Consider the following 16,536-nt stretch of genomic DNA (forward strand, 5'->3'; position numbering starts at 1 on the left):
TCCAATATTGCATACATAAAATTGTAAACATGGACTACTGGGTTACAATAAGAGGGATGAAATGGTGTATCAAGGTGGAGGCTCCTGTAAAAATGCTTTGGCTCGGATCTTGCTGGCAGCCAGAGCGAAAAGTGCCACCCTTATATGAGATATAGGGGTCGACATCTGATAACAGACAGGTGACTTTGTCAAAATCAGAAATAGGGTGTGAGTTTGGTAATAACTTGGCAAGGAATTTGCCCCTGGGTTCGGAGTACAGGGGACAAGCCAAAGCATAGTGGGGCAGGTCCTTCACAGATGAAAATGTACACGCAAAATAGTATAAATAGCCACCATTTATCCAGGCATAACCAGAAGGGACCAAATCATGCAGGCGTAACCAGAAGTCTCCCTAAGAACAATACCCATTTCCTTATTGAAAAGGTTTCCTTATTGAAAACGGGTTTTGTACCTAGGGACTCATTTTGGTGACTTCTGGTTGTGCCTGCATGGGATAAATACAAGAATTCTTCAGACTTTGAAAAATACGTTACGGTCCAGCTGTTTGGTTGCTCTTTTGTTGGGTTTGTCTCTTGAGGAATCGAGGGCTCTACTAGGAACAGGACTCCCAAAAGAGACACGTGATGTTAAACAACACAGCAAATGGTGCATCCGACAAGAATACAAATGGTGCCTTGAGAATCGGATCGTGCACGTGGCCAACAGATAACACAGAGGGGCATAGATCACAGTCCTGCTCCTTTTCCCAAAGCACTCTCCTGGGTCATTCTGGCTACAGTACAGTCCCGTTTCCTTTAAAAAATGCCCACCTGATAGGAATGCCCGTCCCTAGTTGGGACTTGGGGATCCCCTGGAATGATAACTCATCTCCAGACTAAAGAGATCAGTTCCCCTGGAGGAAATGGCTGCTTTAGAGGGGGGACTTATACTCCACTGAGGTTCGTCCCTGCTGAAATTCCACCCACTCCCGGCTTCACCCCCAATGTCTCCAGGTCTTTCCCAACCCAGAGCTGGCAACCCTACCACCTGAACAATTCTGTTCTACACTCTTTGGCAGAAGGCAGCGGAGCTTTCTTGATTTCTTCAGGCAGGGCATTCACAAGGTTGGGGCTAGACTAGAGAATGCACACCTCCCGGTCCATACCAGTAAGAGCCAGAAAGCAGTTCTTGGAGTCCCTCCCAGTGGCCTTTAGCCCCTGAGATCTGACAAGGTTGCATCTTGTCCCTGGAGGAGGTTGTCAGGACCTTGGTGGTTTCTTGCAGGTGGCACATGGCCCAGCCTTTTCCATCAAGTCTTGATGTTGAGTTGCTTAACTGGTACCCGTAATCAATGGTAAACTGGATGAGGGTGAAGTGGAAAGCTGACAAGATGGACAAGCTCTGTTGTTTGGAGGGTTTCCCAGTCTGGATCTGGCCTTTCCAGGGACAGGTCCAGATCTGTGCTTTGGGTGTCCTTCTTACGTAAGAGAAGCTATGCTGGATCAGATTAATGGCCTACCCAGTCCAGCACTCTGTGTCACACAATGGCCAAAACCCAGGAGCCATCTGGAGGTCCACCAGTGGGGGCAAGACTCCAGAAGCCTTCCCACTATTGCCTCCCCATACCCAGGCACCACAAATATAGAGCATCACTGCCCCAGCCATGGTATTCCCTCTACTTTGTGGCTATTAACCACTGATGGGCCTCTGCTCCATAGGTTTCTTCTTGAAGCAATGATTGCAGTCACCACCACTTCCTGTGGCAATGGATCCCACATGTGTGTTAGTTTTGGGGTGAAGAAGTACTTCCTTTTATCTGTTCTAAGGCTACATCTCATGAATTGCATTGAGTGCCCACGAGGTCTTGTTTTGTAAGAAAAGGAGAAAACCACTTCGTTCTCTACCTTCTCATTCATTCATTCATTCATTCATTCATTCATTCATTCATTCATTCATTCATTCATTCATTCATTCATTCATTCATTCACCTTTATTGGCAGTCCGGAACGTTACAAAATATCTACGGCAGAAAGTCAGAGCAGGGAAAATATAAGCAAAACAATACCCTGGACTCAACAAAGACAAAGGTTTTTTATCTCACTATACATGCTAAATTTGTTTAACTTGTGTATCCACATTCCTCGCAATTTATTTTAATTGGGATTATGTGACTGTTAGTAATATATAATGTAATTTTGAATTCAACTCTCTGGCCCCAGGAGAAGCTCAGCTTCTACTTGTTGGGATGTTTTACACTAGTATGGAGACAGATGGAGCCAGCAGTAAATGGTAGGGTGGAAGCTGTTAATCACTGGCATTGACAATTTTATTTCTCATATTTTTTTGTGAACTACAACTGAATTCGAGGTGTCTGATTGGTTGGTTTAGCAAAGAATTATCATATGGCTGTATTTGGATGCTGTGACACAGTTTACTAATGTAACAGGACTAACTTTTGCTTATATATTCCTACTGTCATGATGGTCAGTTCATAATCTGACGAAGAGTGCTTGCACTCGAAAGCTCGCGTCTTGAATAAATCTTTGTTGGTCTTAAAGGTGCTGCTGGACTCTGATTAAAACCAAGATACACTAAAGGACTAGATAAACTTCGGACTAGGCATGTGCACAAAAATAAATAAATAGATCATACCAATTTGGATTCAGAGTGAAACTATTCGAGCCAAATCCAAATCACACTGGATCTCCCATAGCTAAATTGCAGGATACGTTTTTCCCAGGTGTGCCCCTTGGTTTAGTTGATCAATGTGGTCTGGGAATTTGGTGCCTCCTGAGGAAGTATGGGCCTGACTCAAACTGGCCCTGCAATGTGCTGGAAAAGGGTGCTTCAGTCTTCCCTTCATGCCATGTTATTAGGCTAAGGTGACCAGAAATCTGTGGTCACAAGGCGGGACGTGCGGCCACCGCAGTGGCGGAGGCAGCAGCAGGCGGGCCCTCCCTTTCCACTCTCCCCAACTCTTAGGAGGGCGGTGGCAGCAGGTGGCGGCAGGTAGGTCTCCGCCCTCCCTCCCCGACTGGCCTTAAGGCGGCGGGAACCCAGGAGGTGGCAAGGTCTGGAGGCAGGAAGGCTGCCCGAGCAGACCTGGCCGTAAAGCCCCGCCCCAGATACCTCCTGTGCCCAGGTGCCTGCACGGGGGCCTCCTGAGCCCAGGATGCCTATTCAGCTGCCTGCCGCACAGCAAAAAAATTTTTTTTTAATTAAAAATTAATTTAAAAAAAATGAGAACACCTTGGGACAGGTGGGAAACACTACGGGCCACAGGGCAAATGCCCCAAAAGCAGGACAGTCCTGCCAAAGGCGGACAGATGGTCACCTTCCGTTAGGCCGGAAGTCCACCTCCATTGAGGGTGGCAAACAACCTACAGACGGTGCGTGCTGTTGCAAATAGATTCCCCCCCCCTTTTCTCCTTCTTTGCTTGTCTGCAATTACTCCAGCACATCGGTGTGTTTTCTTTCCCTTTCTTTCTTCTGCTCGGGCCGCTGCTTTGACTTGTGTCTTTCCTGTTGCATCAGCAAATGTCATTACCAAGCTGTTTACTGGAGCTGTTCAATTTATTCACAGTGAAATTCAGGCTTGAGGATTTCACCTCATTGCTCCTTGCAGGCGTGTTTGCTCTTCCTTTCTGCTCAAGCCCGTGTGGCGTGCAATCATTTAGAGACCAAATCTTGTGAATGAACTTCTTGATACATCCTCCTCTTCAGCAAACTGTTTGAACAGTTTCGTCTCGTGGCTTTTGGTAAGGGGGGTGGGGGTCAGGAGGCGAGCACAATGGGAAGCCCGGCTCTTCTTAAGCAACCGTGAAGGGGTGGCACATTTTACACGACAGATTTTCCAGCGGGTCATGATTCCTGTGAAAACTCTCCGTGCCTTTGAGATTTGCACAAATCCCCAGATATTCATGAGTAAGACAGCCAACCAAGTGAGGCAGTTTAAATTTGCCCTTTCTGCCCCCCGGGGAAAATCCCTTGCAGTGAGTTCTGCTATTTACTCTACCTGGCAGATCATTAGGAAAGATGTTAAACAAACACAAAGCCTAACGAGATTTTTAAATTTTTTAGTCCAAAGCAGTGTCCAGGGAGAGTGCAAAAGTTGGCTTGAAACTCAACATCAAGAAAACAAAGATCATGGCATCCGGCCCTCTCAATTCCTGGCAAATAGATGGGGAAGAAATGGAGATAGTGACAGATTTTATTTTCCTGGGCTCCAAGATCACTGCAGATGGGGACTGCAGCAAAGAAATTAAAAGACGCTTGCTCCTGGGGAGGAAAGCTATGGCAAATCTAGACAGCATCCTAAAAAGCAGAGACATCACCCTGCCAACAAAAGTGCGTTTAGTCAAGGCTATGGTATTCCCAGTTGCAATGTATGGCTGTGAAGGTTGGACCCTAAGGAAGGCCGAGCGTCAAAGAATTGAGGCTTTTGAACTCTGGTGCTGGAGAAGACTCTTGCGAGTCCCTTGGACTGCAAGGCGAACAAACCGGTCAGTCCTAGAGGAGATCAGCCCTGACTGCTCCTTAGAAGGCCAGATCCTGAAGATGAAACTCAAATACTTTGGCCACCTCATGAGAAGGAAGGACTCCCTGGAGAAGAGCCTAATGCTGGGAGCGATCGAGGGCAAAAGAAGAAGGGGGAGACAGAGAATGAGGTGGCTGGATGGAGTCACTGAAGCAGTAGGTGCAAACTTAAATGGACTCCAGGGAATGGTAGAGGATAGGAAGTCCTGGAGGATCATTGTCCATGGGGTCGCAATGGGTCGGACACGACTTCGCACATAACAACAATAACAAAAGTGTCCAGGGGTGGGGTGAAAGAGAGGAGCACAAAGCTGTGCTGGGGGAAGAGACATTTCAGCCTCTGTCTCCATTCCTGATTTAAAACAATCCCCTTCCTGCTGTTTTCTTGCAGGGGAAAAGATCTGCTGAAACTTGTCTGGGGCCTTTTCCTGGGCAAATGGATGGGTGGAAAGCTCAGGAAACAGCACCAGGGCAGTCAGTGGCCCAGCTGGCTCCTCTCAGGAGTGTTTGGAAGCAACAGTTCCAAGGACAGTTCTCTGACGAAGTGTGCATGCCCTCAAATGAAACTTTGTTGGTCCTCAAAGGAGCCATGGGTCTCGAATTTAGAAGCAGCAGTAGTCACAGCAACAGAGAGAGAACGCATCTTGTGTCATTTTGTCTACAGGTATCGTTAGGAGATGGGGAGGGGTGGAGCCTGAGTAGGGCGGGGTTTGGTTTGGGAAGGGAGGGGCTTCACTGGAGATTAGGGCCAGAGTGCCCCCCTTCCTAAACATCTGTTTTTCTCCTGGTAAACTGATCTTTGCCACCTGGAGACCAATTGTTATGCCAGGAAAATCTGAGCTACCCACTGGAGGTTGCAAAAATGATAGAGAGGGCACCAGAAGATCCTGGAACCCAGCGTACATTAATTAAGCTTTAAATAAAGAACATTAAAAAAGCAGGCTTTATGGTGCGAATATCTCATTATTAATGAAAATAAAGACAATAAAGCATTTTATCAAATTTTATACAACAGATAAGCAAATTATATTTGTCAAATGACTTCTGTAGGGGCATTGTGTTTGAACGTCGCTCTTCCCATTTTGGTTGTTGACGAATTATCTGCTTAATAATAGGGTTTTTTGTTGTCGAAATAAGCGTTCTGTTGTATAAAATTTGATAAAATTGTTTCTATTTGCATTAAACAAGATAGTCACACCATAAAGATGGTTTTTGAATATTTGTTGTTGAAAGAACTCGAGTATGGTGGGTTCCAGGATTTTCTGGCACCCGCTCTATAATTTTTGCATCGCCTGTGTGCTCTCCCCTGTCTCTTTTGGAGAACCATTTGGAGGTTGGCCACCTGGGTTTGGGACATAGCCCATGTTCATGTATTCCACTGGGAAAGGCAGGAGGCAGGGCATGGGGAAAGCAATGCTCACCCTACAGTAAAAATAAAACACACCGAAAAAGCAACAACTCTGCACTCACTCCTGGACGCAATCTGTCATACCCTACATTTTTCCATAGCTTTGCCCTCTGCTGCAGTAAATGCCAGGCCTTCTGGACCGGCACCCCAGAATGAGCAGTGGCCTGACAGTGTGCCCCACTGTGAGGATGTATCCAAACCGGGCATGATGTTGCTGCTTCCTTGAACAGTTGTAATGCATTTCAGAACAGCCACCTGGGATTGCCAGCTCTGGGTTGGGAAATTCCCTGGAGACTTTTGGGGTGAAGCCAGGAGTGGGTTGGATTTCGGGTGGGAAAGGACCTCAGTGCAATCCTCCCTCCAAAGCAGCCCTTTTCTCCAGGGGAACTGATCTCTTTTATATGGAGATGAGCTATAATCCCAGGGGATCCCCAGGACCCACCAGGAAGATGGTATCTAGGGTTACCAGCTCTGGGTTGGTAAATACCATGGAGGCTGTGGGGGTGGAGCCAGGGGTGGGCAGAATTTGGGGTGGGGAGGGATCTCAGAGGGGTATAATGCTATGGAGTCCGCCCTCTAATGCAGCCCGTTTCCCCAGGGGAACTGATCTCTGTCACCTGTAAATTAGGTATAATTCCATCTGTGGCATCTCTACAACCACTGTCACCTTTCATAGAACAATCATGGAACCACTCTAGTACCGTTAATGCAGCTACAATTGCAGTCCATTACCAGTCTTAAAATAGTAAGCCCCAAGCCCCAGCTTCACCTCCAGGGCTGGCCTGGAGATATAATGTGCCCTGAGTGTAGCACCTCTAGCAATCCTTAGACTAGTATGTAGTAAGCACAACAGGTAATCTAGATATATATTCTCATAACAAATCTGTGTTTTCTAATAAGTTTTCATCAAGAGCTTGCATAAACAGAGATGTAGTCCCACAAATCAGGAGGACTTCTCCAGCATCTACTGTTTTTAGTAGCAAACAGGAGAAGTTAGAGATTGTTTTAGTTGACCACCTCTGGTTTATAGCCCATTCACAGTGGCTACATATTTTTGATGTGGGACACATCTTCTGGCGCGCCTCCTGAAACGGATATGAATACAGATATGACATCCATAGTCCTGACCCAGGGAGTGTGCCAGAAGAGGCAGGCCAAGGAAGCTGAGGAGGCTGAGGCAGAGACCTCAGTGCCCCACGGGGGCTCTGCCAGTGCATCTGACGTTGATGGGGAGGGTGAAGAAGTGGTGGAGGCAGCACGAGGGTAAAAAGGTAAATGGGAAGGGAGAGGGAGAAAGGTAAGGAAGTCTCTGCATTTTTGTGTGTTTGCAAATGAGGGAGGGGAGAGACATCAAGGAGGAGGTTGGGAAACTAATAGATAAGGGGGAGGGGGAAGGGCATCTCTGTATGTCACTCTCTCTGTGTGTGTTTGCAGGGGAGGGAGGGGGCCCTGACCAAGTAGCCCCAAGAGCAGGCATGCGTCCCACATACCCTCTGAGAGTCGGGCTGTCATGGTTTTTTTTAAAAAGAAAACCCTCCAGTGGGGAGGCTTACTATTTAGGTATCTCTGTGTGCCTTCCATGCCTGGTCCTTGCAATCATGCAGTCACTTCCTCCTTTCTTTGCCACTGCTTGAGGGAAGTATTCCTCTGTAACTTATTTTTTAGATGGAGCCCATGAGCACCCTTAAGCCAAGACACCAGGAAGAAATAAACAAATGGGATAATAGCTCCAATTTTGTCTGGGGAAAAACATCGTGACCTCAGCAAACAGGCTGGAAGTTGACCATCAGGATCATAAGAAAGGAAGCAGCCATGCCCTGGCCCTGCAGAATACACGATGACTGCAGGCATGAAGCTGATCGGCATGAACTCTGACAATAACCATCCAGGCAATACAGTCAAGTTGGGTATAATTGTGAGGAGTCCACCAACACTTTGCCTGGCACATGTTAAATTTATATATATATATATATATGGGCAGAGCCAGACAGAGGTTATTTTGCCCAGCAAGGCTTCGGGTTGGACACTGGAGATTTGATTAGCCTTGCAGATCTTTTTAAAAAACATTACTTCATCAGCAATTACCACCGTAGCACAAAGACCTTCACTTTGGGTTATCAGCGGGGCCGGGGGATTACCTGGTTTGGAGCCTCTCCCCTGGGGTCAGAGCTCTCAGAAACTGGGGATCAGTTGCCAGGAACTTGCCCGGAACAGGGAAGAAAGAAACAGATGTAAACACGACATCCCTGTGTCACCTAAAAATGATGTAGGCACATCAGTGACATCGCTCTTGTTTTGGGGCAAAACACAGAGCATTGCCCCCGACTTGTGCAATGTCTCAATGACACCTCCTGCTTCTTCCCTCCCCACTCCTAGTAAGTTTCCTCTCCATCTCCTACCAGCTGGTCCAGCAGACTGGGCAACCTTGCTTCCTGATGTGGCTGAAAATTAGTTGCAGCAGCCATTTGTGACTGGCTCCGCCTCCTGTTGCAGCCATCTTCTGGCTCCACCCACAATGCTGTGCCAGAAGCCCAAAGGTGATCAACAACGTTCAGGCCCCTGGCCTCATGGGTGCTTTCATGTAGAAGTTCACAATATGTCTAATATGGGCAGGAATCGATTTTAATGGAACCAGCGGTCTCTAAGCAGCAGGATTTATTTGCAAATACTTAGAAACTCTCCAAGCGTCTTTGTGCACTCTAAGATCACAGCTGGAAGAGGCTACTGCTGGCTCCTGTTTTCCTCTCTTGTTCTATTCTCTTTGTGCAAAATTGCAGGCTCAAATGCATCTTAAAGGGAGCTCTGCCTTTGCTATTCTTTCTTTCTCTTTCTCTTTTCTTTACTCAAAGCAAGCTAGAAAGGTGCAAATCAGAATTGGGGAAGGCTACTGCTGCTGGCTATTGTTCGCTTCTCTGATCCTTCCCAGCTCAAAATCACCCTAACCAAGCTATTTCTCTCACCCAGAAACAAGGACTGTTTTGAACCAGAAAAATGACAAGAGGGGTTGAAATGGAAGATTCCCTCCCACACTATTCTTTGGCTCAGACACAGCATCCTCAGAATAAGCTTATACTTTTTTAAAAAAATGGGTACAAAAATTGTGTAAATCTACAATCTGCACTTCCCCCCATTACCACCGTGGAGAGGAGTTCTCAGAGAAGCCATGTCCCTTGTTGCCTGGTGGAAGAAAAGTGCAAAACACATGGAGCATTTACAAAGGGGGAGGGCATTTGTCTACAGCATGGGGTTGCTAATCTCCTAGGGTTGCCAGCTATGGGTTTGGAAAATACTTATATAATGCTTATCTTTAAACCGCTCCGTGGTATTAAATAAAAGGGTAAGGGGTAAGTGGGAGGAGAGTGGGCGGGTGCTGTCCGGGATAAAAACATGCGGCTCCTGATTTGCTCTTCCGAATGGCACTCCAGGGCCAATTGGGAGGCGCGTGAAGCTGCCTGCCCACGTGCTGATACTTTTCCCTCTGCCGTTCCACTGCTGCCCGTGTCGGCCCCAAGCCCTGCCCGCGCCACTGGCCACAGGTCGAGGTCGAGGCCACGGCCGCGAACGCCGCAGAGCCGGGGCGCCGCAACCGCCACCACCACGCCTCACTGCCCTGGTCTTCTTCTGGCTGTCTCTGGACTGCGCCCGCCACTGGCGCACACCGCCGCCACCCTCTCCACCCCCTTCCTATGGCCCCTGACGTCTCCACGATGTGCCCACAGGGACCGGCCGGTGCGGGGCCGCCCATGCACACCCCAACAACCGCCCACACCCCCGGCCTACTCCCGCTAGTGCCTGCTGTATTCAGAGGACAGCGGGCTTTATTTCTAGTACTTATATAATGGACTATAATGCTATGAAGTCCCCCCCCCCCAAAGCAGCTATATTCTTCAGGGGGAACTGATCCCTTTAGTCTGGAGATGCGCTGTAATTCCAGAGCATCCCCAGGTCCCACCTAGAGGCTGCAGGGTGTAATGCTATATAGTCCACCCTCCAAAGCAGCCATTTCCTCCAGGGGATTTGATCTCTCTCGGTGGAAGATCAGTTGTGATTCTAGGGGATCTCCAGCCCATCTGGGGGTTGGCAAAGGACAACAAGAAAATGTACACATGCGATGCAGAGAATGGAGCAAAGCTACATACATAGTAGTAGTTTCTGTCATGTGTTTGTTTAGTTAAGTTATTTGTTTGTCTGTCTGTCTTTGAGAAGGCTGGATAAACAAGGCTTGCTTATCCTATGACGGCTAGGTCATCGTCCTGCTCAGAGCCTCCAGGAATCCGGAGGGGTGTCAGGTGCCATGGAAAATGTGATTTCCCCCTCCTCCTAAGGTGGTGTATGGAGGTTATCAGACCCTCAGAGCAGGGACTGCAATTCAACCCTCAAAGACCTTTAATTGTTTTGGTCAAGCGCCCAGAATACATCCTGCTACTGGTTACTTTAAATGAACCAATCGGAGGAAAGCTGCGTGCCTCCTCCTGGGCCAATCACAGGCTTGGGCGGGAACCCTCAACTGTATCTAAGTTCAGGTGGTGGATGTCGAACTCACTTCTGTGGTGTGATCTTAACAAAGAGGTGATGGTTTTGCAGTTTGAGCAACTCCGCGTCTTATTGAGTCCACTGTGCAGTACCAGGGATTGCCAGTTCCGGGTTGAGAAATACCTGGAGAGTTTTGGGGAGGGGGGGTGGAGCCTAGGAAGGGGAGGGACCTCCACAGGATATAAGGCAGGGGTGGCTCTCCAGATGCCCATGGACTATAATTCCCATGAGCCCCTGCCAGCATGCTGGCAGGGGCTCATGGGAATTGCGGTCCATGGGCATCTGGAGAGCTACAGTCTAGCCACCCCTGTTATACAGCTACCATCCAACGTGGTGATTTTCTCTAGGGGAACTCAATTATAATAGCGAGAGACCTCCAGCTCAGAGTGAGCAACCCTGTTGCAATCCTCTTGCTCTCCCACACAGGCGATTTCCCTCACCCCCACCCAGCCAACCCATCCGAGGCTTGCCCCTGGAGGCCAGGCCAGGCTCCCTGGAGATGCCAGAAAGCACCGCACCATTTGCAGAGATAATGTTATGTGTCCCCCCCCCCCGTGTTCCCAGAGCAAGCGTGTAGACAAATAAGGCCAAATGTTCCCCTCCCTGAAGCCATCAAAGCACCAACGACTCCGTAATATTTAATGGCTTATTTTGCTCCCTAAATGATACAATGAAAAGGATTATTAATGTTAATAGCATTCTTATCATATTTTAATGGCATCATGTATAACCGAAATGTCATCTCAGCACATATTTCTCCTGCTTTCACCCAGGGCGTGGAGTAATCAGACTCCAGAGAGAGGCCGGCGCTGGGAGAGAGCGTGGCAGATGCTGGGCTGAGTCTCTGGAGCGCCGAGCAGGGGAGACGCAGCACGCGGCATGGGGGCGGGGGGGGGGGAAGCAGGCAAAGTAATCGACAGCATCCACGCCTCTCTTCTTGGAGGGCCTGATGAGGAACCGCCGGAGAGAGTGAAATGCTCAGTGAAAAGATCCAAAAAGCCTGCTGGGGTTGGATTAGGAAATTCCTGGAGATTTGGGAGGGCGGGGCATGGGGAGGGCGGGGTTTGGGGAGGGGAGGGATCTCAGTGTGGGGGGGTGTATGATGCCACAGAGTTTGCCCCCAAAGCAGCCATTTTCTCCAGGGGATCTGGTCTCTGTTGGTGGGAGATCAGTTAGAATTCTGGGAGATTCCCAGGCCCTACCTGGAGGCTCAACAGAAGAGAACAGGGAACCTTTCTAAGGCAATATATTTGTAATAATATATACAATGAGTAAATACAATTTCTTTCACATATTTTATATACCAGAAGGAACAACTATAACGGCTTCTAGATCAATTCCATTTTCATTGGCTTCATCAGTCGTTGAAACCTCCAATCCTCCAAAATAGTTTGTAGTATCAAAGGGGGCAAAATCCTTTCGCCTTTTCTTATATTAATATTGTTAATATTTTAGTATCAATCGGCCATACACTCTCTAGGGCAGGGGTAGTCAACCTGTGGTCCTCCAGATGTTCATGGACTACAATTCCCATGAGCCCCTACCAGCAAACACTGGCAGGGGCTCATGGGAATTGTAGTCCATGGACATCTGGAGGACAACAGGTTGACTACCCCTGCTCTAGGGTACTGTGGGGAATGCTAGTCGATGACCACTCCTGGAGGCTGGCAACTCTTCAATGACCACCCAGCTGGGTATCATGGTTAGGAGCGGCAGCTTCTAACATGGCGAGCTGAGTTTCATTCCCCGGTCCTAGAATCATAGAATCATAGAGGTGGAAGGGGCCATACAGGCCATCTAGTCCAACCCCCTGCTCAATGCAGGATCAGCCCAAAGCATCCTAAAGCATCCAAGAAAAGTATGTATCTAACCTTTGCTTGAAGATTGCTAGTGAGGGGGAGCTTACCACCTCCTTAGGCAGCCTATTCCACTGCTGAACTATTCTGACTGTGAAAAATGTTTTCCTGATATCTAGCCTATATTGTTGTACTTGTAGTTTAAACCCATTTACTGTGTGTCCTTTCCTCTGCAGCCAATGGCAACAGCATCCTGCCCTCCTCCAAATGACAACCTTTCAAATCCTTAAAGACGGCTATCATGTCCCCTCTCAACCTCCTTTTCTCCAGGCTGAACATTCCCAAGTCTTCATAGGGCTTGGTCCCTTGGCCCCAGATCATCCTCGTCGCTCTCCTCTGTACCCTTTCAATTTTATCTACGTCCTTCTTGATGTGAGGCCTCCAGAACTGCACACAGTACTCTAGGTGTGGTCTGACCAGTGCCGTATCCAATGGGACTATGACATCTTGTGATTTTGATGTGATGCCCCTGTTGATACAGCCCAAAATGCCATTTGCCTTTTTTACCGCTGCATCACACTGCCTGCTCATGTTTAGTTTACAATCCACAAGTACCCTAAGGTCTCATTCACACAGTGTTACCTAGGAGCGTATCCCCCATCCAGTAGGCATGTTTTTCATTTTTCTGACCCAGATGCAGAACTTTACACTTATCTTTATTAAATTGCATCTTGTTCTCATTTGCCCATTTTTCCATTGTGTTCAGATCTTGTTGAACTCTGTCTCTATCTTCTGGAGTATATGCCAGTCCTCCCAATTTGGTGTCGTCTGCAAACTTGATGAGTAGTCCCTCCACCCCCTCATCTAGATCATTAATAAATATGTTAAAAAGTACCGGGCCGAGCACCGAGCCCTGAGGTACCCCGCTACTCACCTCCCTCCAGTTTGATGAAACACCATTGACAACAATTCTTTGAGTGCGGTTCTCTAACCAATTTCCTATCCACCTAACTATCTGAAAATCCAGATTGCAGTCCTTCAATTTATCCATCAGAACATCATGGGGAACCTTATCAAAAGCTTTACTAAAATCCAAGTAAATGACATCAACCGAATTTTCACCACATGTAGCTAGCTGGGTGACCTTGGGCTAGTCACAGTCCTCTTAGAGCGGTTCTCACAGAGCAGTTCTCTCAGAGCCCTCTCAGCCCCACCTCCCTCACTGGGTGTCTGTTGTGGGGAGAAGAAGGAAGGCAATTGTAAGCCGCTTTGAGACTTCTTTGGGCAGTGAAAAGTGGGATTAAAACAACAACAACAACAACTGTTCTTTTTCTTCACATAAAACCACTGTGGGACCAATTTAGATCAGAAGCATGGTGGGGAGAGGGTTCCATTCTGTCCCTCAATGCCATTTTAGAAACCCCCAAAAGTTCCACTGGGGGGCATTCTTTGTGCCATCAAGCAGTTGCACATGATAAATGTTTTGGGTTGTCAATCTCCATGTGCCAATCAGAGGTCCCCTGCTATTGTTGCATTTATGATTGTCCCATTCTAAAGGAGGGGACGGGCATCTGGGCACAGTTGGTGCTATTGTCTTTAAAAATAATGGCCTGGGAACCCCTGATTAATCCTCCACAGGAAATAATGGCCTTGAACTTCCAAAATCTGGGGTTGGGGTGGAAATGAAAAGGAATTCTGGAATGGTAATGAGACATTTGGCAATCCAAGATAATGACCCCCCCCCACACACACACACGCACGCACACACACACTAAATTGAAGGGACATTATTTTTCCCTAATACTCATCCCTCCTGGCCTATTCTCTCTTTTGGAGTCCTTGAAAATGGCAGTTTGCAGTCCTAAAACTGGGCTAACTCCTGAGATCAGGATGGTGTAGAAGTCGGCCCCCAGATGGCCCAAGAAACTCTGCTTCTAAGGAACTTGTGGCACCAGGCCAATCAGGAAGCCTCCTTTGGCTAGTGGCATCTCCTCACCTCTGTCCTTGGACCATTGGGCACCATTAAGGACATAAGAGAAGCCATGTTGGATCAGACCTGTGAAATCTGTGGGTTCAGAATAGACACAGACATTGGAAATGATTTGAGCTCTTTATTAGGACCTCAGCAGGGTACCACAGAAAAGCAAAACTGGACCAAGAAACCCGCAACCAACCCCAACTTACTTATACAAGCCACACAATAGATCTTGGTCAATTTCACTTTAAACCAACTGGATCCAGTAGACAGGATCTGGCTGTGCATTGATCAATTACATTGCAGGCTTACAATCCTGCCTTGGACCTCAAGCTTGGTTCATGGCAGAACTACAGACACAACGGGCCAACTCTCTGTGGCACACAATGGCCAAAACTCAGGGCCCATCAGGAGGTCCACCAGCAGGACCAGAACTCCAAAGCCTTCCCAACAGTTGCCCCTATAAGAACATAAGAGAAGTCACGTTGGATCAGGCCAACAGCTCATCCAGTCCAACATTCTGTGTCACACGGTGGCCCAAACCCAGGAGCCTTTAGGAGGTCCACCAGTGGGGCCAGAACTCCAGAAGCCCCCTACTGTTGCCCCCGAGCACAGAGAAGATAGAGCATCAATGCCCCAGAGAAAGTGTTCCATCCTTTGGCTAAGAGCCACTGATGGACATCTGCTCCAGATGTTCACCCAATCCCCATTTGATGTTGTCAGTGATTGTAGCCACCCCCACCATTCATTCTTGGACTAGAAGTTTCCTTTGAACAGATGAGTGCAGGGCTGCAGGCAACTATCTGCCAAGCGATAGCCGACAGCGGTCTGCATAGGGGCATATGAGTCTGTGCACGCTCGCGTGGAAAGCTGGTCCTCTCTACCCTCTTACGGCCACCTTACGGGGTTAGAAATCTGGGGAAGCAGCTCAGGCCAATGCAGAGAACTGACTTCGGAGGATTTAGTCTTGCAAAGTGGTGAATGCCTCCTTGCCAGACTGTCCTCCGGATTCTGCTTGCATTGCAGAGGGATGCAAATGGAGTCATTAACCCGTCAGAAAGCAAATAAAAATGCCTCCTCGTATAGCGATTATGACTAACCCTGTTTTGTTTTAAATTATGTTTAGTGGCAGTAATTGGGGAAAGGTCATTAATCTTAGGTATTCTGGCACCAGGCTTTCAACAAGAACAGCAGGAGGGAGGGGGGAGGGGAAGGCGGCCCGTCAGTTGTTGAAGTGAATGGCATAAGCCTTGCCCAACCCAGAGGCTGTGCGGATTTTCCTGTCAAAGATTATTGCGCTGATAGGTTCTGCACAGAGCATTTCTGACAGTTCTCATACGGCCCCGGAAAGAGCTTTCGGGGCCTTTAATAAACAGCATCCACTTCAGCAGCAATCTCCATGCCCATACATGGATGCATGTATGGGCACTTCTGTGGCATATTTTGCTAGGGTTTGACGGAGCTGTATGCGAAAGCTTGGCTGTTGTTCTGAGAACATTTTACAAAAGTTTTACTTCAGATCAAGAAGTGCTGGGTTTTTTTGTACCTTGCTTTTTACTACCTGAAGGAGACTCAGAGCAGTTAACCGCCTTCCCTTCCTCTCCGCACAACAGAGACCCTGTGAGGTAGGTGGACTGAGACAGCTCTGAGAGAACTGTGACTGGCCCAAGGTCACCCAGCAGGCCTCATGAGTCTCAAAGGGGCTTACAATCACTTTCCCTTCCTCTCCCCACAATAGGTGCCTTGTGAGGCAGGTGAGGGCGAGAGCTCTGAGAGAACTGTGACTGGCCCAAGGTCACCCAGCAGGCCTCATGAGTCTCAAAGGGGCTTACAATCACTTTCCCTTCCTCTCCCCACAATAGGTGCCTAGTGAGGCAGGTGAGGGCGAGAGCTCTGAGAGAACTGTGACTGGCCCAAGGTCACCCAGCAGGCCTCATGAGTCTCAAAGGGGCTTACAATCACTTTCCCTTCCTCTCCCCACAATAGGTGCCTAGTGAGGCAGGTGAGGGCGAGAGCTCTGAGAGAACTGTGACTGGCCCAAGGTCACCCAGCAGGCCTCATGAGTCTCAAAGGGGCTTACAATCACTTTCCCTTCCTCTCCCCACAATAGGTGCCTTGTGAGGCAGGTGAGGGCGAGAGCTCTGAGAGAACTGTGACTGGCCCAAGGTCACCCAGCAGGCCTCATGTGTCTCAAAGGGGCTTACTATCACTTTCCCTTCCTCTCCCCACAATAGGTGCCTTGTGAGGCAGGTGAGGGCGAGAGCTCTGAGAGAACTGTGACTGGCCCAAGGTCACCCAGCAGGCCTCAT

This window comes from Paroedura picta, chromosome 14 (genome assembly GCF_049243985.1).
Source record: "Paroedura picta isolate Pp20150507F chromosome 14, Ppicta_v3.0, whole genome shotgun sequence".
In the NCBI taxonomy this organism is placed as follows: Eukaryota; Metazoa; Chordata; class Lepidosauria; order Squamata; family Gekkonidae; genus Paroedura; species Paroedura picta.